The sequence below is a fragment of the Varroa jacobsoni genome, unplaced genomic scaffold, assembly GCF_002532875.2.
Source record: "Varroa jacobsoni isolate VJ856 unplaced genomic scaffold, vjacob_1.0 scaffold_340, whole genome shotgun sequence".
In the NCBI taxonomy this organism is placed as follows: Eukaryota; Metazoa; Arthropoda; class Arachnida; order Mesostigmata; family Varroidae; genus Varroa; species Varroa jacobsoni.
Genome location: NW_019213242.1, coordinates 211,879 through 236,347, shown reverse-complemented (window position 1 = coordinate 236,347; position 24,469 = coordinate 211,879). Strand labels below are relative to the sequence as shown.

General features: G+C 40.9%; 1 long non-coding RNA gene across 6 annotated transcripts; it reads right to left on the bottom strand.

The window, feature by feature from the left end:
• Positions 1-4,149: 4,149 nt before the first annotated feature.
• Positions 4,150-23,560, bottom strand: LOC111259508 (uncharacterized). 6 transcript variants are annotated; one of them, XR_015310623.1, is made up of 7 exons: positions 22,262-23,449; positions 21,955-22,070; positions 17,572-18,100; positions 16,440-16,768; positions 5,231-5,382; positions 4,988-5,074; positions 4,150-4,729 (listed from the first exon to the last, which is right to left on the bottom strand). It is a non-coding gene; the product is annotated as an uncharacterized LOC111259508 (long non-coding RNA). The 6 variants fall into 6 exon arrangements; XR_015310624.1 differs by lacking the exon at positions 5,231-5,382; XR_015310625.1 differs by lacking the exons at positions 4,150-4,729; positions 4,988-5,074; positions 5,231-5,382 and adding an exon at positions 23,461-23,560 and having other exon boundaries at positions 14,969-16,768; positions 22,262-22,576.
• Positions 23,561-24,469: the final 909 nt, after the last annotated feature.

Here is a 24,469-nt window from a genome sequence, read left to right as displayed (position 1 = left end):
GAAACTGCAGTGTTGAATTTAATGATCTGATGTGCTCGATTCTTGCCTACCTCAACGTAAATTTAGTCGGCTTAGAGAAATCCCTTGTCGTCGCGGACGCCGGCTGGTCGGCACCAGAAATCGTGTTATCGGGCGTTGACAAACGTGGCAAGTACAATAGGACTAAAAGAAGGCCACTGGCCGGCATGTTGATTTTTCGGCAGTGGCAAGGCGAAATTCGGTTAGTCTGCTGAGGCGAGGTCAGATCACCTGACAAGGCATTTACATTTTTTCCCACGACTGATAGGTAATTCTCGCACGTTCGGTACGACTGCTTTTGCCGCACGCCCGCTCCTAATGCCTCCAACCCAGCTAGGATAACGTAGAGCTTCATACTCAACATCCCATGCCCTGAGAAGCTAGTGGAATTTACCCTCTCCGGTCGAGGGTTGCCCTCGCCTACGGTACGATAGAAGCTCTCACCGTGCCGGCAGAATTTACTCAGCCGCGAACCTCAAAGCGTGTACACACGCGGTCACGACGTCAGTCGCGATTTCTAGCTGATTCTGAATAATAGCAATCGCTTCTGCGTTCAACTGTTAACAAGCGTGCTACTACGACACGAGGTCAAGCCGCTTGTGATAGCTACTGTATCTGCTTCTATTTGTTAGTATTTCGGTGTGGTACGCAATTAAGGGTAGATAGCAATCAGTAAATAATTTCACACGATGCTCGTGCTACGGTATCGTAAAGGAATTGGCAAAGAGGTATCTGGCAACTTCTGTTGTACTCTTCCTGGAACAATGGCCATGCTTCTGATTGGTTTGACGATGATGATTCTTGGATTGATCGTAGTGATAGTGACATTCGTCGGCAAAGAAAATGGCGGTTGGTATTGGCGGTCTCATTTCACTTACTGTGACGTCGATGCCCTCGGTTATCTCCTCGTCACCTTTGGTCTGTTATGGTGTATTGGCACCTTCTTCCGTTGGATAATGATGGCACCTATAGCAAAAACGCGGCGTTGTCGTATAATTACTCGGGAACCGAGTGTACCTTTAAGGCCGTTCCCTCCACAGGAGAAGGCCTATATATTACGTATCCACGAAATAACGAATGCAGGTGACATCGAGAAAGATTCACAAGGCAAAGTGTAAGCTGAGCAACAATAGCTAGTAGTGGTATTACCAACGACCCGCCTGACCCAATGCTGCCAACCTGTTCATGATGATAGCAGCGAATGCTGAATGTGGTCGCGACAGTCGTGGCGGCTAAAAGGGCAGCGGATGCAAAAATAGAGTGATCCATAGCTAACTAACACAATATCTCACTACCACAGTTGTTAGCAGAAGCAGAAGTGTCAATGGCCTATTCAGAACTGCTGCTGCTATTGGGGAAACTCTGGTGGTCGACCATAGATTGAGGTAGGCCGTCGGCACCATCGAGTACAGGTCAGCGGCCTTCAAGCGTCACTTGCTTTGACGCTAGAATGTTGTTATTCACCCAGTCGGAGCTAGCGGAATTCGTGAGCTGGAACAAACACCCTTCCCCGCTGGCACGGCCGCATCCAATTACGTGATCTCGGGGCATTCATAATAGCGTTGACAGGCTTCGTGTTCACCAATTTTTGCGGGGCATCCGTATGAGCAGGCACAAGTAGCTGACGCTCCACTCAACTGTGCATAAGCATGGATTTTCTGGATGAAGCAAGTACACCTGGCCACATTACTGCTAAATTGCCGGAGCAGTAGAACCATTGCGCACGCAACTTCGATTCCTACCGTTCCTGTGTAAGCTGGGCCGCCGCTGAAAAGGAGCAGTAGTTTCCTGTATGAAAATGAAAAAGTATCAGTACGTTCAGTGTTACGTAAACGTGTGCGTAGACGGCGTCAATATGGTGATCCTTCACTATCGTGCGTCAAAGAATACGAGCCTCGCTCAGTCGGATATCAATTTCTTTGAAGCGACCTACCTAATCATGCTAACCCTCGGACTAGGGGGTGGTCGTGATAAGCATCTATATACTAATGATGGCTCTAATCGCGGAGCCGCGCGATTTTTTCGAAGGACGCGAACTGCACTCTGGTCTTTTTCGTTGCTGCAGGTAACGCATGGGTCCTGTAGCTCGAGTGCATCAAACAGCATAGGAATCTTCGTCGCAGCAAACAGCAGCAATAGAGTTCTGTGCATAATTTCGCATCTGTCAATGAGGAAGTTGAATCCAGAACTACGGGCCCACGAATATCTTTGATTTCCAGCGTGCGGACCAGTCAACGACATCTCAGCGAAAGACCAACAACCACATTGAAAAGTGAGTTTGTGAAAAAGGCACTACCTAGTACGTGCCTAACAACATTATAGCTGTACACTTATATATATATATATATAATATAAATCAGCCGACGATTTTGTTTCTTATCAGTTTAAAGATTAGTCACCGCGCCGGGATCTTGACATGTAATTTGTTTCACTTAAGGGACATGATGGGCGTCAATGATCAGCGTGCAGGATACACCAGAGAGAAATAGCACTTCGAAATCTTTTGGCTTGAAAAAGCTCTCCTATCTGCTATTTTGTATCGGACGTCTTCGCTTGCTCTTCTTTCGAATTGCCACCTTCCGGAACAACGGTGACTCAGTTCCTAGTGTCCTTTAGTATCCTATCAAACGACCGACGTAACACAGTAAACTATTCGAAATAGACAGGCACACACTTAAGAACTTTTTATTTCCCGGTCAAACCGTGCCCATAGTGTCTAGCCCTTTTGCTGTAAAAAAGTATGCAGCTAGCCTATAGTGTGTTTATATTTGCTACGTTTTTCTGCTTAAAGACTCGCCTCAACTATCGTCTCATTGAGACGCTGGCCCACTTGGTTGATCGTTTATATACAGTTAAGTCACCTCGTGTTCCGCTCCACAAAGAGAGCGTACATAGAACGCGAACGGAATCCGTTATCATTCTACTGAATCCTTTTGATCCTTGTATTGTAAGTTATATATTACTTATCCAATAACCTGCTGGTATCGGAAATCAGCTCGGGCAACTTCGACCTATTGGGGATGGCACAGCTCGCCAACTGAGCAGTCAAGTGCCATACCATCGGCCAGGCAGCGCAACTCGATCGAAATGGCACCGCTGGATAACCGGCCAACGTAATTCCAACTCAGTTCCTCTGAACGCTAGATTACGACAGGTAGAAGTACAGCTTCCGACAAAAGCTTATAAGGCAAGTGGAGAAGCTAGCAAATGTTTGCTAAATGCCTATTCACTGTTGTTTTTCCATGTAGCTTGTGTATTCTGCCGCGTCTGCTGCGTTGCTCTCCGGAAACCACTAGCAGAGACGCCTTTCAAGCTGGTCTGCTTTTTCTGGATGCCGGAAATGAGAGGCATTCGATAGCGTATTACATATGCGGCAGGTGGAAATTTATATAAAGTGTGATACTGGTCACAACAGAGCGGGCGCTGGTTAGAAGGAAGAGTATTCGTTATAAAGATTTTCGTCTAATGCTCTCATAAGCTATGTGTGTGAGTCTATGCGCTGCGATGACGTGTTCGTGAGAGGCAGAAGACAAGATAAACGGAAATAGGTATCAGAACACGCCTTTATGGTTTGGGGGGTTTACACACCCCGCACTCGTACCGATAGCAATTGGCCCGCAAGGATATTGCTTAATATATATATAGAGAGAGAGAGAGAGAGAGAGTTGTTGTCGTTGTTCTGCTGTTTTGACTTCCTGTTTCCCATTTAACCCAATTCTCAAAGGAGATCCACCTTTATTACCATCTTATTGACCATTATTTCGACAATGTATACTCACTGACCAGAAAATGTATGTCGAGTGCGTGGGCGATGATGGTGCCGACCTTCCTCCTATGTTAGCACCGGCCTGACGAGGCGCTGGCGACCTTGAAGCACTCTTTGCTGAGCTCTACCTTCCGGCAACTGTTTTTTTTTTAATTTTCCTTGGGCTGCCAGAGCTGCAGCGTTATGCACTAGGGCTTATGATCGTTGGCAAATGCTGCTGGGGCATTATTCGTATACTCGAGCTATTGCTGGAACGACTTTCGAAGTACAGTACGGAGAGAACGGCCGGACATAAACACTAATCAGCTGACGATTCGCATGAACAATGCTTATCGTCAAACTTAACGTGAATAAGTAAAAACATCCAGTCCAAAAAGGGTCCCGGGTGTTTCTGGCGATGCGACTGTAATGCGGAGCAGTAACAATGTGCAATGGCCACGAGCCGAAAGTAAAAGGGACAAAGATCGTCGGATTTCCCAGGTTGTTTTATCTGTCTCAGGTGTGTGTTTATCATGTGCAATGAGAGACGTGATATAACTGCACATTATACAAATTGCTAAATTTGTCCAGTTCTTTTAGGAACTATGGTTAAGAAGTCACGATGCGCTTTTTTTTTAGCCGTACAGCAAACATTCCGGCTGTGGAGTGTGCATTTTGCCGCCATCGTAAAGCGGTTGGAACGGTTTGCGGTCAGAGGTTGGCTGTAGATGGATAACTGAACAATGGCAATTCATCGCTCGATAGCTAATAGACAATGCTGCGCCCTAAGGGATTCAAAAAAGCTGTAGAGATAACTCTTTATTTATTCTGACAAAGGATAGAAAGAAAATTTTATCTTTAGAATCCTCAACTTTGCTTGATTATCCTGTTTGGCTAGGATGAATTGATATTGCTTGATGTTTGCCCTTGATCTTTCGTCATCTTATTTATCCTTATAAAGAGTTGCTGAAAAAAAAAAACAAATAATTAGAAATTAGAAAAAAAACTGGCCGCAAACCGTTCGAAAACGTTTACCAATGAGTGTGGACCGTCTAGTTGGAAAATCAATCGATTGTGTACTTAATTAGAGACGATTGGCAGAAACTCCCAATTTACTTAAAGGTAATATTTCGCCGAAGTCCAGCAATTATTTGCCTCTCCTTAGGAAAAAAACCATCATTTGCGTCACGAATTTTTTTATGTTAAAGCGGAGATTTTCCTCACCTTCGCAATGACGAAAACGACATTCCGGCTGTCGTTAATCCTGAGATAGGAGACTCTGCGTGCCATAAGGTGACTCAGATTGGTAGACTGAAACATAAAAAAAAAATACACAAATTGTGTTGTAGCTAAAACAGCTTTAAGGAAGAGTTAGGGCATAGACTACCGCTGAATGTTGACATCACTTGAGTTTTTCACTCAAGCTTCTTTCTTTAAGCTGAGCTTAAAACATTCGAACATACTTACCTGATAGGCATATGTAGGATCCATTCATCGCACCAAATGACATCCAACATCTATAGGTTCACTATAGACTCTTGTTAAAGTAGAGAAGGCTGGTTTTCTAGCTTTGGCGATAGAATGCTATTGGCAAAACCACTTCTAGACAACATAGTCGTCTGAAACGGGAATATCACGGACAAGAAGTTCTCAGAAAAATTAAATAGGACCAAGGTTTCCTTAAAACGACCTTCAACAGCACCACGTATAGTAGGTTCGAAGAGACAACGTGGTGCTGAACACAGGTCACTTCCTAAAAATCAGGAAGCCTTAATGGCGCCGCGGGCGACCAACAAGAAGAGAAGCAGTTGTCGTAGGAGAGCTGTTCAACGTTCGTCGCAAATAGGGAAAACCTTACAAAGGCTATATACCTTAATTTGGTCATTTTCGAGATTTTCAGTGCTTCTGATCTTATGTTCGACTTTTCGTTTCAACTACAACAGGTCACCCCACATGGCACGAAACTCGAAATTTTTGAGTTAACGCTGTGCTAGGTTTTGCCCAAGGACAAAGGAGATTACGTGGAAACGCGTAACACACGAAGCAAGCACTAACGCCAAAAAACAATGCATCACAACCCAACAATTTACATTGTGGCACCTGAATCCCGTATCGACTAGAACTAAGCACAATAAAAGATAAAATATCTCAGATTGAACCACTATAGTACTCTATCTGAGCGTAATCGTCGTCAAACGTAACGTTTGTAATTCAGTCTGTCTAATGTAGATTGGCTCTTCTACGTGCGAACAATGTAATGTCTAATACTCTTTGTATGTTCATCGTTGTCGTTTTAAATACAGATAAGGAAAAGCACACGGATAATGTTGTGTAAGTATCGCTACACATGATCTATATATAGCATTGTATTTCGAAGTCTTTGTCTCTGCATGATTCAAATTGCGCGCGCAAAACACCATTTGTTTCTCCACAAATGCGTGGAGAAGTGCATTTACATATAGAACATTTCAGAGAAAACTGTCTATGCGTAGTTATTCTTCTAACCGTCGAAGTAAATCATTGCTGACCCTCGATCACAAATTTGAGCCCATTCAAAAATCCATAGAGCCGAGTGGCACCGAGGCACGAGTAGCGCGTATTGACTAAAGCCCCTGTCAGCTTTGTCTTCAAATACTCGAGATCGTTCATTTCGGCTTTGTGCCTAGCAAAATATCGCCCGCGATAGCTTCTGGCTCACAACGAAGAGCGATCGAATCGTGATTTCAGCGTTCGTTGAGCTTTCTCGGATTTTTTTTGCCGAAGTACAATAATCAGCTCCTCAACAAAGCTATACTTTTATATACAACATTTTCCCAAAAACGAGAAATGCACCGTCAGTTAATTACGCTGTATTGGCATTAGGTGCAGATAGAAAGTTGTCAAAACCTAGATTTGCCCCATGGCGGTATATTTTAACGACCAGGTAGGTAAATTTATTACATGCGTCGGATACGTAAATAGATATGTTTGATATAGACGCCTGATGAAGTATGACAACAGAACATGTCAACTGATAATATTCTGACCACGATCAACCGTTCGAAGTTACGAATTTACTTGTGTCAATTATGGATTTCCTGCGTCTATAGGGAACGCTTGTCAAAGTTCTATTCCTGTTTCATAGACTACACAAGCTATAGCGGGAGTACCTCTATATATAAGTATAAAGGTTAATTTGCTTTTGAGATATCAAGTAAATCATTTCACCGTAATGGTATCTATATAAGTTACTATAACTATATATAAAGTCAATTACTTAGATAGAGCGTTTGCTTATAATACAAACTCAGTTCTAGGCCTAACGACATTTAGTATATGTAGAGCCTTGCATTGAGCCGCGTAACTACGCACTAACCGCTTGGCTGCGTTTTGGAACTTCTATAACGTTATTGGAACACTTGCAATACACCTCTAACGAAAGCTCTTGCACATACTCGTCATTTGTTGTACATAATGTATGAGACGTATCTAACGACGGGATATGTTTCACCAGATACAATTCAGCTTAATTCTGCTCTCCAAAAAGATCCCTTCTGTCATATCTAAAGAGGCTAGACGACTCAGGATTGATAGAGATAAGAAACACGACAATATCGATTAGTTCGTATTAAATTATGAGCATGTAGTGATAATTGTCCAAAAGGCCATGTTAGCAAACCGCTAAAACTTCAACATTTCTGGTACTTTTTATTCCATGTTCAGGTCATTTAAGGAACTAAGATTTACAGAGTTACATATATTGTCTTAGTGCCAGTCCTAGTTCTACAGTATCGGTCGTTAGTGGTGATCAACAAATCCGATGCTTCATGGGTAGTACATACGGAAAGGCAAAACCGTTTACTTTGCAGCCCCTCAAGTTTTTCTACTGACCCATTTACTGGTGTAGGTACGTTCTAGAGGTATGTTACAAGCGATTAGTAACTCCGTTGAGTACCCAGTGAAACGTGGAGTCTGGGAATTATTGGACGGAGTAGTTTTTATGCTAGTTACGGTTAGCAACATTTGCGGCCAGTGGAATGGATACTAATTATTTTCTAAATATGACAGAGGTAAAGTGACTCACGAATGGGCGTTTAAGTTGTTTTTTTCATCCTTTTTTTTTATGGTTAACGTTTAAGGGTGGCATCGTGATCGTACGTCAAATGATTTCATAAGCCAGAAAAAAAATGCGGTGCTTCGGTCAGTGAAAACCCTTTTTTAGCTTCGTCCATCGTGTCCCTATGCTGCTGGAAAGTATGCTTATCCGCAGCTATAATATATATGGTGGAAGTGAAACTGGAAAAGACCTTTTCCAATTGGTGCCAGTCGTTGTTAGCAGTTATCGACAATGTTGACCACTAACAAGACCTGCATTTCAGTATGCAAATTCCAGTATGGTAAGTCTTTAACCAAAGGAACAGTCGTTGCGTTTTTGTTTCTATTGTACATTACGCTTGGTAGTCCTTTCAAGCTGCTGTAGAGCCGTATGGCGGCTAACAAATGCCTACAGTAATCAACCAGAAGCTAGATAAGTGTACATGATAGATGATCGGATTGAGCCTGCGAAACTTTGCGAGCTTACTCTGGTCTTTTTTTAAGTATAACTTTGAAGTGTAACTTGAAATATAACTGTGAGTGCTTTGCTCTGCCAAGATGGCAGATGGTGTATAGCGTAGCGTTTAGTCATAGAATGAGTAATATTGGCTCGCTTATGGAAATCTTCTCTGCCTGGCTATGAAATGTGGGATGTTAATCATCAAATCAACTGACACGGAAATATAAATGCAGGAGGAGGCTAAGGACAAAAAAGCAACTTCTCTTTCCACCTATTGATAAATGCTTTAAAATGGTTGCAGGCCTAAGACGGAGTAACAAAAAAAATAACGGTTTAGCGGCTATGGTCGTGTTCTACTTCATCTGCGGGGAATTGAATAAGTCGTAAACCCATTCCCCATTAAACGGACTATAAAAGGAAATAGCTCCGGACGTGCCGGTCCACATTCCTATAAAATAAATAAAACATATAAAATATTTAAAAAGAACTTTCGAGGGAGAACTTCCCTTCAATGAGCACCTGCTTATCTAACGGTTAAAGTTGATTATATTTTCAAAATAAGAAATTTATTTATGTATAATTTATCTCATCTAACTAGTCTTCAGTTTAAAAACAGGCAGGCTTTACGGATGTGGCGTGATTTCCGACAGTGCAACTTCGTAACCCTTTGAAGATAGCCAAATCCCTAAAGGAGATTTCTGTTCAGACTTAATTTGTCCCAGTGAGATACCAAACTTTCTAGCGTATACGAAAGTATGCATATTCTAACGTTACTAATGACACTAACGATATCTCAATGTTATATGCTCTATATTTTGATAAATTGATATACTTTATTAAAGTTTAATGGAGCGTAGAAAGGTTTTTCAACTAATTTTTAGGTTAAATTGGTGGTGATGCGTGAGTTATAATAAGAGAGGTGTCAAAATTGGTTTACCGGGGCTCTACCTAACTTACTCATCAGCCTAATAGATTTTGCACTTTAAAAATCGACCATGATGTTGCCTGAAAACAGCAAAGCAAGCAGTGATATCCAATCATGTCGCGTCGAGTGACTGTTTGATTTGGTTTACGTATACTTCAAAGTCGGATTAAATGCTGTTTTATCAATAGTTATTTTTGTCGGTCCGCAGACAGAAAGTATAACAGCTGTTTTTCGCTCTTAGTCTATTGCAAACTTTCCTCGGTAGATGGCTGTTGATTGAGGAACAAGCTCTGCTCTGTGCCGCAGAATCGAGTTTAGCGCCACCCCGACGCCTTAGCCTGCAGTCCTTTACTATGCATTACATCAACCCAAATAGGGGAACGCTGTACTTCGAGTGAAGGATTCGAGCACTACTTGTCTGGAAAGGACGTACGATACATGAAGTATCCGTACTGGGTGTTGAAGGCGCGCTAAGGCTCAAAGAAACCCTTTCGACACCAGTAGTAGTAGTATCATAAGTCATTTGATGTAGTAGAACACTTATGCGGAACGGTATGTCGCCTACATCTATATGGCTTCATTGCTGTGCATAAATTATTCTTGCAAGAAGTAGCCCGCCATCTACTTCACGAAGCGTCCGTCAACGCCATAAGTCTTCCCTGACATGACTACAAGACTGCAAGAAAAACGCAATTGCTCTTGAAAAATTCTTGCAATAATCCTGACAGTCGGTGGCTGAAAAGAAGATGTATATATGGAAGGAAGGACCGCCGTTCCCTGGAGGCACTCTCTTTGCCCGTCGACTATACCAGCGCGTCTAAGACGTTCGTACACATGTAAATTATGCGTCCACATGTGTAGCTTCTACTATTAATTAGGTTCCTGAGACGCTGAGGGAGTAGTTTGCATTTACCGTTTTAGTAAAAGCCGTTTACTGTGATACCTAATTCTCATAAAGATGTGGTGCAGAAGGTAGACTGCTCAAATTTTTAGGGAAGCAAAAACCTTTGGGACGTCGATAAATATGTGTATTTCGAAAGAAACAACGAACCGTGATTAGCAAAAGATATCGAGTTGTCGGCTATGAGATTACACCAACATACTTGACGATCATTTACGTGTTACGATTTTCCAGCACGTCATCCCTCGCACAGAAAAATTCTAATGTAAACCTTTCACCTTTTATAGGTCACGATTTGTTATGCCTTAGGTATCATTTTTGTACGTATACCATTGGTGCTTCTGCAAGCAGCGGCTGTGTAATGAACTGGACAGCGACAACCCTGGGATCCGACCTTGGCAAGCTGCTAGTGAGGCCAATGGCCCGCTGTCTTGTTTTAAAAAGCAGGCTCAGTTACCCTCTATCTATCTAGAAAATTTAGTGTTTAGTGACTGTTCCAGACTGGTCATGCAGCGATTTTGAAGACTAGAGCGTATCTATTGACGAATCAGTATACACAACGAACTATGATTACCAGCGAATTTGGTGCATGTAGAAATTCATGAAGTTTTCTATAAAAATGGGGTATTCAGAAGTTAGTCTTACAATACCCAGAAAGAAATCTTGCCAGCAGAACTATTGAGTCTTTCTGTTTCAAAAGATAACAAAGGAATAGCTGTAAATGTGATGACCGGAGGCCTTAGTGTTTTTGAAGACATATTTCTCCGAGTGTCCACGTCAAGCCGTTATTTGTTGAATTGTATACACTTGATTTTTTTAATATAGCTAATTTAAAAAATATGACATTTAAATCGGCAATCCTTAGTTTTGTCAATCTGCAAACAGAAAATATGACCGTTGTTTTTCGCTGCCATTTAAAAAAGCGATCCTAAACGGTAACTCCATATATATGAAAGCTTACAGACAGGGCATTCTATTTGATTGTATGCATCTTTAAGCGTAAACAAACGATCAATACAAACATTTTTGTTCGATGTTCGTTTTTGTAAACGATGAATGGTCAGCGTATGAACCTAATTGTAAAATTTTTAGTCATCCCCTAATACTAGAACAGTATTGTTTCTACAATTTTGTATTCTATGTTTTTTCTCACTTGAGGCGCATGCACGCTTACAAGAAAATATTTCATACGGATACGATCTGGGTTTCGGTTTTATGTAAAGCAATAGAACGTGGCATGACGTTTCTAGAGGAAATCGAGTTATCTGAAGTTTTAAAATATTTTCGATGCTGGTACGATGCCCACAAATATGCCATTAATTCAATAATATTATCGGGGCAAACAGTGCAGGAACGACAAAACTACGCTATAGAAAATCGTTAGATTACTGTGAAAGCTCTGACAGAAATTATCAGTACTTGTGTTAAATGAGCCTATATCTACTTAGATGTGTAATATCTATCGATAGTATAACGAAAATTCACACCTGTAAACTAGGTCGATCAATAATAATTAGATGTCGGAAATGGGCCTGAATCACATGGACGCCTCAGAAGATTTGTCCGAACGGAATACTAAGATGGCGTCTAAAACTTACATTGAACTATTGCTGTTTATGCTCATCTGGTTTAGCCGACCTATTACAAAAAATATACCTTTTTCCGCCACTTGTGGCCAATAAATTCCGAAGTCGAGCAAGCTGATGGCTGAGAATTCATTACCTGTAGGGAAATAGATGGTTTTGCCAAAACGCCGATCTTTCATTACCGCCGTAACTGCGTTTGAAAACATATATGTTCAATCTTTGAAAATTCTGCGGTATCTAAAGAATGAGCGCCTATGATAATGAATAAGGAAGTTTTTTGACGTTTTGTCAGGGCTTTTTTGAAAACAATAACTATAAACCTCAGGGAACTATTAGGTGTTAAATTATGAGAACCAACTTGATTAGACACTGTCATATCTGGTGAATTCAATACCTGGTTCGGAACCCTACTAATTTATAGGGTTTCTTTTTCCTCGTTGGTTTTTGCGGGACGACTAGTATAGTAGGTTATGATGATATTCTGATAAGTTACGATATCGCCATCGTACAACCACAGAATAGTTAAAAGTACCTTCAAGACGTATTTTGCGATCTGCACTTGTCTGCGAGCGAAGTTTTTAACGAGCGATTTTAACAAGCTTAATAACTTACCTCGGCCTGTTTTGTGTGTAGCGTTAAACGTGTGTTAACCCGCAGTCAGGAGCTATTGTTTGTAATTTCGTTCAGTGATTGATATCTGTTGAAATAGTACAAGAGAATCGACATCTTTCCTCAGGTGCGCATATGTTTGATCAGTCGAAAAGTAAATTAGAAAGCAGTAGACGTATCGATTGGAGCCGCACTTTAAACCCATGGCTATGCGGTTAAACCCGACTATATGGCTGTACAGGTTAGAAATTCTTTTCAGCGTGGGTTGGTATTTTGTGCTAACTGTGAAACTTACGTTTTCCGCTTTTTGTAACCTGGGTTTGAAAGCATCTTGTCGCAGCACTGCGATCAGCTGTCCTAGGCACGAAGCAGTAGACAAACATCATTCCCAAAAATTCACTAAGGTGTATGTACCTTATATAGGCGTTTATTTCTTAACATCAAATGACTACTTAGTTGTTGCATCTAGCGAAACACGTTCGATAAATTAGTTCCATCTTCTTTCAGGATTGGCACCTATAGGTGTAAGGAAATGACTGGGCATCTGGAACAGATACATATCTATCTATATGCAACTAAAACAAATGAAGAATTGATTCAACGAAGCGGCAATGGGCTTTATTCAATACTAAATCATTATAGCTAGAGGCGTATAGAGAGCCGTTGGTTTGTATTGAAAGAGATTTAGTGACGTGGTGTATTTATTTATTTATTATTTATCTTATCTTTACGAAACTGCTGAATGCTTGTTAAGTGGTGACAGATTTCTAGCCATGTTAAAACAGAATTAATCAAAATAGAAGTCTGGAGCTTGGGCTTAAAGACGTTTTTCATACACTTGTTAGTTAAATTTGCCTAGCACTAAAACGTACGTGTGCAGGCTAAGCGAATTATATTTTCCGTTTTCTGAGAGAAGTCGCTTTTTTTGTGCCCAGCTTTGGAGATGTGCCATTGAGCTTATCAAACACTGGCTTACCTTTATAGTACTAGGAACGCTTCGATTGATAACGGGTAGCTTTGGACCACACATGATTTGATGAGAACTACCCTGTAGTTATTTTAGGCTTTTTTCGTCTCCTCGGTGCGTGTTTTTTTAAATATCGTCTCGAACTCGTGCTTCGCATAAATCTCTATTCGTCACAGCCTTCGGGAAAAATACATGGGTATAATTTTTATTTTCGTTGAAATGTCAACCATTTTCCTCTACCGTCTTCATAATACTAGAGGTTGCTACGGCTTGGTAGTTCTTCCTGCCGGCAGAAACATGTCATAGAAATTATCGCGACAGCGAGGTAAAACACACGTGCCCTACGCTGTATTAGGTTTGGAGTCTTTTGAAAAGCTAAAAGTGGGCAAGTCAGTTGAAATTTACTCATCGATATTGTAGCTTTTAGCTATCACTTACAACTTAGAACATGAGTTTTTGTTGGCAGCCAAGATACTGATAAAAATATTCCAAAAATGACTCCATCAACCTTCCTTTCTCTAAAGGGGTAACACTAAATGGCACTACAAGATACAGAATAAGAAAGGGAATCTGAAGAATAGTTGAGAGTTGCTCTAAATGCAGTATGTGAGTATGGCAGTAGCATAGAAAATAGCTAAGCAGTACTTGTGAAGATGCGCAAGAAGGCCCTAATTATAGGTGTATCCCAAATCGAAGCTGTTTGGCCGTGGGAATTGGCAAGGTTATCTTTTCTGTGTCTCTAAAACACCAAACTCATAAAAGGGTACTTCAGTTCATGTAAATAGTTTGCCCTGGCCGCAAGGTCGAGTTTCGAGGGGAAAACTCAACTAGAAATTCTTCTAGACCCATCATTCTTATCTAGATGATTTGGCAGAGTGCTGCGTATCAGTACCAGATTTTCATAACTGTTTTAACTAAACTTGCTTAAAATAGACCTTGTTGTTTACCTTTCTTATTAGATTCTCTTTAATTTAGGCGATAACTATTCTCTGATAGCACTTTAAAAAAGCGTACGAGACAAGTGTAGTTTAATCCACGTTCAGTGCGACACAATTAACGCAGAACTTAAAACTAAGACGATGACAGGCCCCCATACATCAACAGCCTAAAATCTTTGGTTCTCAAAGGTACCTAATTTTTTCATGTTGCTTTTCTCCATTTTTTAATTTAAACAAAACTGTTTTTGGCATATCCGCAAGCCTCGTTTAATTACTAATCGCATAGTGATTTGAACAAGGGCGACTAGTGCACAGCGGTATAGCGTAGAGTATAGCGATACGTGCACCGGCGGAAACAGTGACGCCCGAACAGGTAATTCTGCAATACCCTTTTTCATCTATAAAGAAGGGATTAGTTGGGGTAGGCCAGCCTCAAATTCAGATCTCGATGCTAATAGACAAAATATAATACACAAATTTCTATATAGAAAAGCAGGACTTCTCATCTTCGCATCAACATCACAACAACAACAAGACTGTCTGCCTACGATACCTGCTTTTAATAGAACAGGCCTCTGTTGTGCGACATCATGTAGTGACTGAAATTTTTTGAAAAATCAATGGCGTTCACGAGGACTCCACTTAGAATACAGAATAGTCTGGCCATGCCTAAGGTTTCCCGAGTTTGCCATGAACCGACAGCCAATGCTAAAAGAACAAACGGAACTATCAATTAACCGAGCGCTTTGGAAAATTTGATTTAGCACATTTTATTTCCACCACGTATGAAGAACACCAGGTAAATAATGGCCGAGACGTTCACCTATGGCCCAGCAGAAATCTATTTGAAATATACGTGTTTCGCGCCACCAGAAAATAATGTCTCAGTACTGCAGGTCAGTCTTTATAGGATCTGGCTTTATCAACAAAGTCAATTACGTTAGTGCCTGGATGGTGCCCGTTACCATTACATGTTAACTAATCAATTTCTGAATAATTAGATAATATATTAGAACCGTTGTCTATCTATTCAAGTATAAAATCAACGCTATTTTAGATTATTTTTTCTTCTTAGTGGGCCGAATATAGTAACTTTGATTAAAGATAATAACCACTTCATAACAGTATGGACTGAATTATACGACCTTACCCTAGCTTAACTTACATAAGCCTTGTCATTATCAATTACATAACGCTCTAAATTGGAAATAGGTAGATAATTAAGATCCGGTAACGGTTCCACTCGCTCCGCTCAAAGCAAAAGCACATAATAATCGCTTTAAACAACTCTTAATATATAATAAAAAAATGTTTACTAAAAAAAAATGCATTCGGTCTAACACTTTATTGAATATCAAAGCTCTAAATATTGTTGATCGACCTTGTAGATCAAGGTAACGATTTTTCTTCCTTTGGACTAAACAAACTATAGCGGGATTGTGTCGTCCGATATGCGGCTGCAATAGCGGATACAGACGCGGCATTTTTTAAGCCTCTGTTCCTCCCTCCCGCTCCTCCGTCAGTTTCGGTGTTGGCCACAGTTTAGTGTTACGTCAAACGTCTTTTACCATAACTCATATAACCAATCGAGAGTGACAGCCCTGTCAGAAATGTTCGGTCAAAACATAGCTCAACATTTTTTCATATCTCATGCGTCCAGTTGATATATGGACACATATATATACCACAAATAGATGGAAAACTTTGCGACATTACTTACGGTGTCGGTAAGTATCGCTTATCAACTCGGTGGCAACGATCATACCCCAAATGCTTAGAGGCCAACAAAATTCTTATGTATGTTATAAGGAAAGCATCAAATCGCCGCTGTGACACTTCATTCTCTGAAAAGGAGAGATTGTTTAGAAGCGATCCTGTGCAAGCTACTTCTATTTCGCGTAAGAACGCCATTAGAAGTCAGAGATGGATAACTGGAAAAAAACTCTGTCAGTGAATCTGTAAGCCTGTCGGCTTCACGACACGCCTGTAGTGCTCTGGCGTTCTTCACGCGTGGATTGCTAGTACGCCTCCAGCGCCATAGTATGATCGTGATTGCATTCTAGACTAACACAATAGTTAGTTTCATAAATAATTAGTTTTCTTGCTGCTGTCATCGTCCTCTTCATTGGTTTTATCGCCGTAAAGAGGCTTCGTTATCTTCAGTTACCGGTTCTCGTATAAAGTTGTACAAAAGCGAAGCTGAATAATAGACTCACATTAGTGTACAAGCCAAACATCCGTACGGTTGATCTACCCGTTAGCTAGCTAGATAATAAGTAGCCTCGGTGCGGTGCTGCGTCTCTATTTGCGTTTGTTCGGAGTCGTAGTGTAGCTTATCTTGGCGACTCATTTGCGGATCTTGTCTATTTCATTTCGTTGCTTCTCTATGAGCACCCTAAGTCAACTTACAGCAGGCCCTTGTGGGAAAGGTCGTCCTTTGTGGCTTGTTTTCACTTTCTGCCTGTCCAACGAAGGATGTTACAAACTCAAAGTTCGTTGTGTTGAATAATAGTTGCTCAGCAGTGACCGATCCGTTACGAGACACCTACAAACAATTTTTGAACGGGCTTTAGACTGCAGTTGGTTATAACGGATAGCGACACCGCATTTACCCGATGACAAACAGCGGTGAACTTATGTATCGTACCCCAGGGCATAGCTAGTATTTATAGCTGTTGTGCCGTTTGCTGAGAGAAGGCCAAGCACAAAGCGCGTTAGACGGTCATCTCGGACAAGCATTTTGAAAATAATAGCAGAAAAGCTGAATTTAACTACAGTCATTTGTACTACTGTGGAACAAACGAAGAGATTTACGATTTAAAAGTACACTTTGAAGTACTACGGCTCGTAACTTACGAAACCTATACCTGTATCTGTATTAGCCTTTTGGTGTAGAGCGGAACAAAAACAGATAGCGTTAGCTTCGGCTAAATATTAAGCGATGAAACTTTTTAGAAGAATACCAGCAAACATCGAATCGCTCCTTGTGGACAAGTGTTGCAAGACGGAAGTGAGCGTTTTTACGTATCATCCAGCGCCTTGTTCCACTATCGGTTCGATTTTTATGGCAAGGATGTCCTTAAGTTTATTGGACATAATAGGGTTGTAGAGCAATTGACTTGAAACACAGCAATATCAGATCCAGAGGCAACGGTGCATGCGTTTGTGTGATCTCGTATAGAATACACAACAAACATTTGTTTGCACAATCTATAGCGTTGTGATTAGGAATACTTTAGCATATTTCACAATAGTTTAATTTATATTATACTGCTAGTGTAAAAACGTGCTCCGTATCACTACGACGAAGATAACTCGTTCTGGAGCTCAACTTTAAACCTCTAATACCTTTCTTTTTTGCTCTCCTGCGTAGATGACGGGTGCTTGCACGCTAGAAGTGGTTTCTTGCTGAGTCATATCTTCGCAGTACAGAACGAAAAAAAGTACGTGAAAACATTGCTGTTAGAGAAATTCACATAGCATAATGTCACTTCGTAAACTACCCCTGTCTCTCTTTGTTTCTTTGGTGAAGGTTGATAGGCTTAAGCTCGCAAGCCTCACTCACATTTCATATTTTTCTAATGGTCACGCCATGTCACCTAAAATGACCTATAGGGCCGTTGTACACAATCCGACTGTGTCATACAACTGCTTGACAACCGCAAAAGTGTTTAGAGGGGCAGTCTTTTGACCAGCTTCTCTGCTTTTTGCACCTGCTGTCGAAGGCAGCGGCATCCGTGCATGAGATGTGACACAAATGACAGGCTCAACCGCTCCTCGTTATGATCGATTTAAGCGGGTAATGCACGTCTTCGTCCAGCCGCCAGCTGATCGTTGGAATTTGAGGCTCATATTTTTCTGTTCACAACGCTCGATCCTGGAGGACAACAGTCGTACGCATGGCTAAGTTAAACGAGAATAAACTTACATAAAAATAATTAGCCTAACGATTGCTCGCCAGCAGTCACGAATAATTTGAAACAATCAAATGCTAAATGTGTTCTGGATTGTCCTATCCGTTATTTATTTAGATTAACTTAAGTGTTCCAAATTTACTGGAAAACCTGGCCGGATGTTGGCAAATATGCGCTCCCTGATCATTTGAAATAGTTTTATAATCGAAATTCCAATAGGAATCTCTGCTAACACACCAGCTGATCATTGTACACAATTCGTCAATCAGGTTCCTTTTTTTCCTATCGTTTTACTCTTGTTATCAAACTTTTTTTCTTTCGTAAAATTTAAGGTCACCTCTATTGAAGAGCCTGGCCTTTCTTTAGTCTAACGAACGTCCTGAATGTTTATTTGGTTATTCTTAGGAGAACATTCTAACGGAACTCGTAATTTTTGAAGAGGATTAATATAATCGGCGTCCAACGATGTACTCAAATTACTAGACGTATTATAGACATATACGTATTAGTATTTCACGAGCCTTTGTCTAACGCTCCAGTTAGTAAAGAAAAAAATGATTTTAATCAACAAGCGAAGCAAGGAACCCAAAATAATCCTTTTTATATTTCCGTAACATGGATCAAGGGTGCGGGAATGATAGGCTAATGGTAAGGTAAACAATTCCGGTATTTAGCGTGCGTACACCCTTGAATAGCAACTTGTTCTCTATTAATTGTCATAGAAGTCTTGAATTTACAGTCTGTCCCCTGACACACACAGTGATTTTTATATAGTACGACCAGAAGGCTTGTTTGAACGTTTCCTTTGTCACTAGGGTGTAAATCATACCTGGCTCTAGATTTTATGCTTACCATTCGATCAGGGTAATAGGGCGTGAACAATACACACTTGCGTATTTTCGAAGAAACCGGAAAATTTCTTGTTCAACTTACCGGCAGAGAAAAGAAAGTTGTTGATTCGTCTTGTGCCACAAAAATTACACTAAGTCGTTTATTAAACGACTTCATTATTAAATTCAATTTAACAGTCCATATTGCCGACTAAAGGTGTCCGTTGATGCTCCATGTTAGACATCTACTATATGGCAGTACGCAAATGATTTGATTGGTATCGGCAACGTAAACCATTCACTTCAACTTATCCAATCACAACGCTATTTTAAAAAAATTAAGATTCGCTTGCTCAAGTAGAGTACTCGAGTGTGCGGGCACTGTTTGTTTTTGCTAACTAAGTAAACGTAGTGTCGTATGTCGAGCTTAGTCTCTTGCAGCAAAATAAGCAATGGACCCTCCTAAACTAAGACCTGCTACTCATTCGCGGTGGTCGTTGGCCCAACGCTCCACAACCCCCGTTATCTGACAGGCTCCTGCAGCATACCCGGTAACACAGTGTCTACTGTGCGTGCCCCTACGCCTTTGGGGCTTCACGGATCTGCTCGTCGTGTGCTATAATCGCTTTCGTTATTACTGCTACATTATTGACAACGGCGTACCGATGTTAGCGGTCGCAGTAAAACATGCTAAATAAGTAATTAAGACTTAATGAGTATAAGTGCAGCTTTCCTGTGTGACATTATGTAATTTATGTAAATGCAACTTGATTGTAACAGTTGTCGGCACTATAATTGAGAAAAGAGTAATAGATGTACGGAAAGTCGGTGGCCAAGCTTTGTTACCCGACAGCGTCATACGCAACTTATGTTCTTCTAGATGGCCTTCGGTAGCAGTATAAGATCAGCATGATGGAGACTCGGAACTCGTTGTCTACCGTTTCTTCTTGGAGATTGTTGGAAATATCCGCCATCATCAGTTATTCGGATCTTACGTGAAGTTGCAAAAACAACGCATGCACGCATGCGGAACTGAGTAACTAGAACCAGTTCGAACAGCGATATATACATGCGTATGTATAGGTATGTATAGGCGTGTATGTATAGGAAACGCGTGTAAAAATGTGCCTCGTCGATAACTGCAAAACAGGCGACGATGGTTGATGAGCGAATGTATACCGTTATTGTAGATATAATAGAACGCTAGAACTGTGTAAAAGTGCACACGAAACGTATAGTAACAAAAGGCTTAACAAATCTCGATAACGGTAACGTTAAATATGAGTAGAATTTAAATGTTAAGAATACCTACAGAGAAGTTAAGGCGAACAAATTGTCATCCAGTTCATTCTGTTTGTTGCTCAAGTTGGTATAGCTGGCACCAAGGTGGCAGCAGACTCATTGACAGATATCTCAGAATGCCTTAAAGAAGAGCCTTTAACTGTCACTCCTGGACAATCAACGTATTTATTATGTCCCAGAACGAGCTGCACCAGGAAATGAATAAACAGCACTCTTCTTAATACATGTCCTACTCCATATTATTGTTTCTATCTTATTATCTATTTAGTGTCGCTCGAATCTGGCATAAAGCACAAAAACAAGTCGGGATGTTCGTTCAGTTATCTTGTTAAAGTATATAATTACATATGTTTGGTGAAAATGCTCTGTTTTTTAAAATGTCTCTTGCGTTTATATTTACAAAGTATTACGGGTGTCGAAGTAGCGTTTTCCATCAACGATTTTCGGCTAGTGGAACTCGTGTTTGGTCACGTCTCCTTTTTCTGTTAAGGCTGATTCACGTATAGAAGTGTCCGGCTGTTTGCGTTCAGTTGTTAATGCAGCTCGGACCTGAGAGGAAAAGCTGCTAAAGCGAATTTGAAATTAGGCTTCGTCACCATTCTAGCGTAAGCCTATAGCAAAGATGTTCGAGCCCTAGACTTTAACCTTATTTTTCTAATAAAAGCACGGCAGACTGCTAGCAGGCCACTGGCACTCGCTCCTGTTTGATATTTAGGACGTGTCGAAACGAAGTTCCTTGGATCGCCGACCACTTTGGTCACGAGATTACTTCTGGGCTGCACGCCTGCCCACTTTAGTGTGTATTACCGAATATAGATTGAGAGCGCTGTATTGACAGCATTTCACATAATATGATCATTGCCCATCGAGCATCGACCTGTTTCTTGGGCTGCGAAACGGGAGCAAGCTCGTCTATACTTCGAAGGCAAGCCTATCTAAAACAACCCTTGAGGCTTAGGCATCTTTGACCTTCTCGTATTATCACACAGTATTGCGCCTATTAGAACTAATTTTTGTGCTAGCCAAAGATGCAAGACTGCACAGCCCGGATTTGGCACGATATATGATCTTTTTGATTTGATTGCTTGGCCAAGATCGGTGTAATCATTAATGAAAACAAAAAATACAAGGCGTACAATAGTGTAAAACAGTATTTTTGGATGAAATCCCTTCATTAGGAAAGGGTGCTTTGCTGACACCTCATTGTCTTCAGTTGTAACTTTTATACTTTATTAAGCATTCGTCTGAATATAATATGGCCAAAGAATAACAAACGTTCAGTGAAAATGTGTGCAACCTCATAATGCTTAGCTTAAAACGTTACACTCCTTCCTGGAAAGCAGTAAGGAAAGCAATAAGTAATTTTTTTTTAAATAGAACTAAAAAAATATATTTGAAAAATTAGCATTAATTAATGAAATTGCATAACAGCATCGCAAGCTACTGTGTTTTGCGATATATATATATACATATATATATATATATAATATTTTGATAATACAATTACGCAAAAAGGAAATTGCCCTTAGCTAATACAAGTAACGTTAACGTGAAAACCGAGGAACGTATAGAGGTACATTCGCTTTAAAGAACCTGTGTACGCATTAAGGTATCTTTTAAATCTCTATCAGCAATATAAGTACTGCAAATAGAAAACAGTCTGCTATTTTAACCTTCACTAGTACCTGTTCGATAGAAATTTAACGAAAAGGGCTTCTCTCGTTGACGTCACCCTAGAAAGAACACCATATCCTCGAAGGCTGTATTCATAGACCTCGCAATCTGTCGTGGATCAATTGGTCTGAAAACCATATTAAGCAATCATAATGTACTAATCTGACGCCTGCTTCTTCCTAGGCGCGGATTTGTTTAATCTTCAACAAAAATTATTTTCTATCATTAATTGAACAAAAAGCTCCACCTTGTTATAAGGAAAAAGTCTTGTTACTTAAGCAGTTCACCGTACGATACCAAGAGTACAGCGAAACTTACGTTTTCCACTCGTGCGCTTGTTTCACGGATCTCTATACGTGTAAAAATCAGTCGCTACATTGATCTTCTTGCGTCAAATACGAAATGAACGCACCACACCTCTTCCGTTGGTATAGCAAGCCTGACTAGTTACAGCTTTGTGACTGATAATTATACCGCGAATTATATATAAACATTGTATGTTCACGCAGCTGGTCGCTTGTCTCGGCCGCTCCTTGCAGGCCAAAGCACCATGGCAAACCGTCCCAGCAGTGAGCTCCTATGCTTGTTATTCATCTTCGCACGCTCACGAAATCACTAGGCAACATGTAAAGCCTATATATATATATATATAGACGCTTTAGTACAAGGTATAGACATAAATTCGTCATCACGTAATGGCTCAGTGGGGAACATATTACGGTATAAGCACACCTTGCCAGCGGCCTACTAACGGCGATGCCGGCCGTAACAGTTGAAACATAACGAGGATATACTACACCGTTTGATAACAGTTAATAGATAATGGAGGCTTGATAAAACCAGGTTAGATGCTATAACTCGGCATTATATGCACTTCGTAGCTTCACTCATATGCTCGGTATTCTCAACATTTTCAACTTTTTGAGCTAAGCACATTAGATACAAGTAGACGTTCCAAATAAATGCATGGCTTTAGCCTTCGTACTGGAATTTCTGGCGAAGTCGATTCCAGAGCCTACTTGGTTACCTATTCTCCAAGGAAGCAACTTCTCAACAAAATTCATATGTATGTGCCTGATGAACAATGTTCAACTTGAATAGCCTGCAGGTTAAAAACCTGGGGCAGTTTCTGGTGCGCACATCTGGTTAAATGGACTGAAGAGGAACCCACGTAAAATGAATAGACCCATACTAAACTGGGAAGATACGTGAAGTAGCAAACGACTACACTCGAACTTCTGTGATAGCGTTAACACCGAAGCAGGGTAATATAGAAAAATATACAACCATAGTAAAAGTTTTTCATCTAAACTGACTTGCTTCTAACGTCGACAACAAGAAACTGTGTTTCCTTTCCTTGAAAACAACTCTCCTTTATAGCAGTCGAAAACAGATGATACGTTTCGTAAATCCAATTGACGGCCATCTACTTCCATTCTCTACAACTTCTTTAGATGCCTTCACATTTCAATTTGCGCACTACGTAATCATGTCGAGGAATCCTAATCATGTCTTACCAAACTTTATAAGTCTTGTCCAACTAAGAAAAACAGTGAAAATTGAACCTCAGCACCTCTCGCTGGTATTGTTGGCGCTGCAACAGTAAATCAGACAGTCTCTTTAGACGACCTGAACGATTACCAATAGTAACTAAAATACGCATAAGCCCTTTGTACATCCACCCACACGTTATTGTGGAAGTGTCGCATCGTGCACACCTTTGCTACGTACTTCCATTCTGTTGAACTCTCATACCTCTCTCTTTCGTTTTGTATCGTTCGTGTAGCGCATTTGTCCCATTAGCTTCATTACCAGTCCGATCGTTTGCGCAGGAGTGCTATTGATTGACTACTTCTGCTGTTGCTGACAGAAAATCTACTACTCTCGTATACTATATAAAAGCTAAAACGCACGAAAATGGCCCGCGTTGCCAACGAGACTGCGGTGGTGTTGTAGGGCAAATGGGAATGAAGGGCATTAACGATAACAGGGGCAGTCGAGAAAGTTGACAGTCTACGGGTCTTAACAGACATCCTTGAGGTGCTTCTTTATCTGCAACATTTCTTGCGCTTGCTTGATAATATCCGTTTCCCTGTCACCCAAATGAAAACTGGTATATGAAAAAGTAGGCTACCAACACCAATATATACCTAGGTTGTAATGTGCAGTGATAGTGAGATCGCCCTAAGGTTAAATTCACCGTTAGTTTCGCTAGTATCCCGGAGGGAAACTGAACACGGGAATCATGGAAAGGCAAAAGGAGTTTCCGGAGAGATGAATCGGAAGCAGCCACCAAATAGTGACTGTGGCCTCTCATTATTGGTATTATAGGTCCTCTCTTCTATCTTTTGGATTCAGGTCTCCCATACATTCACTTGCTGTCATTGTATCTTGGTCTCATTGCTAGGCCTGTCTGCTTCAGCAGCCCGCTATCGGTGTCCTGGAAGTGCTTCTAATGCTGCCTCTGCTGCCGTAGCCTCCAGCCAATGAGTGGTTCGACGACGTGCTGGGGTACGAATCGCAACG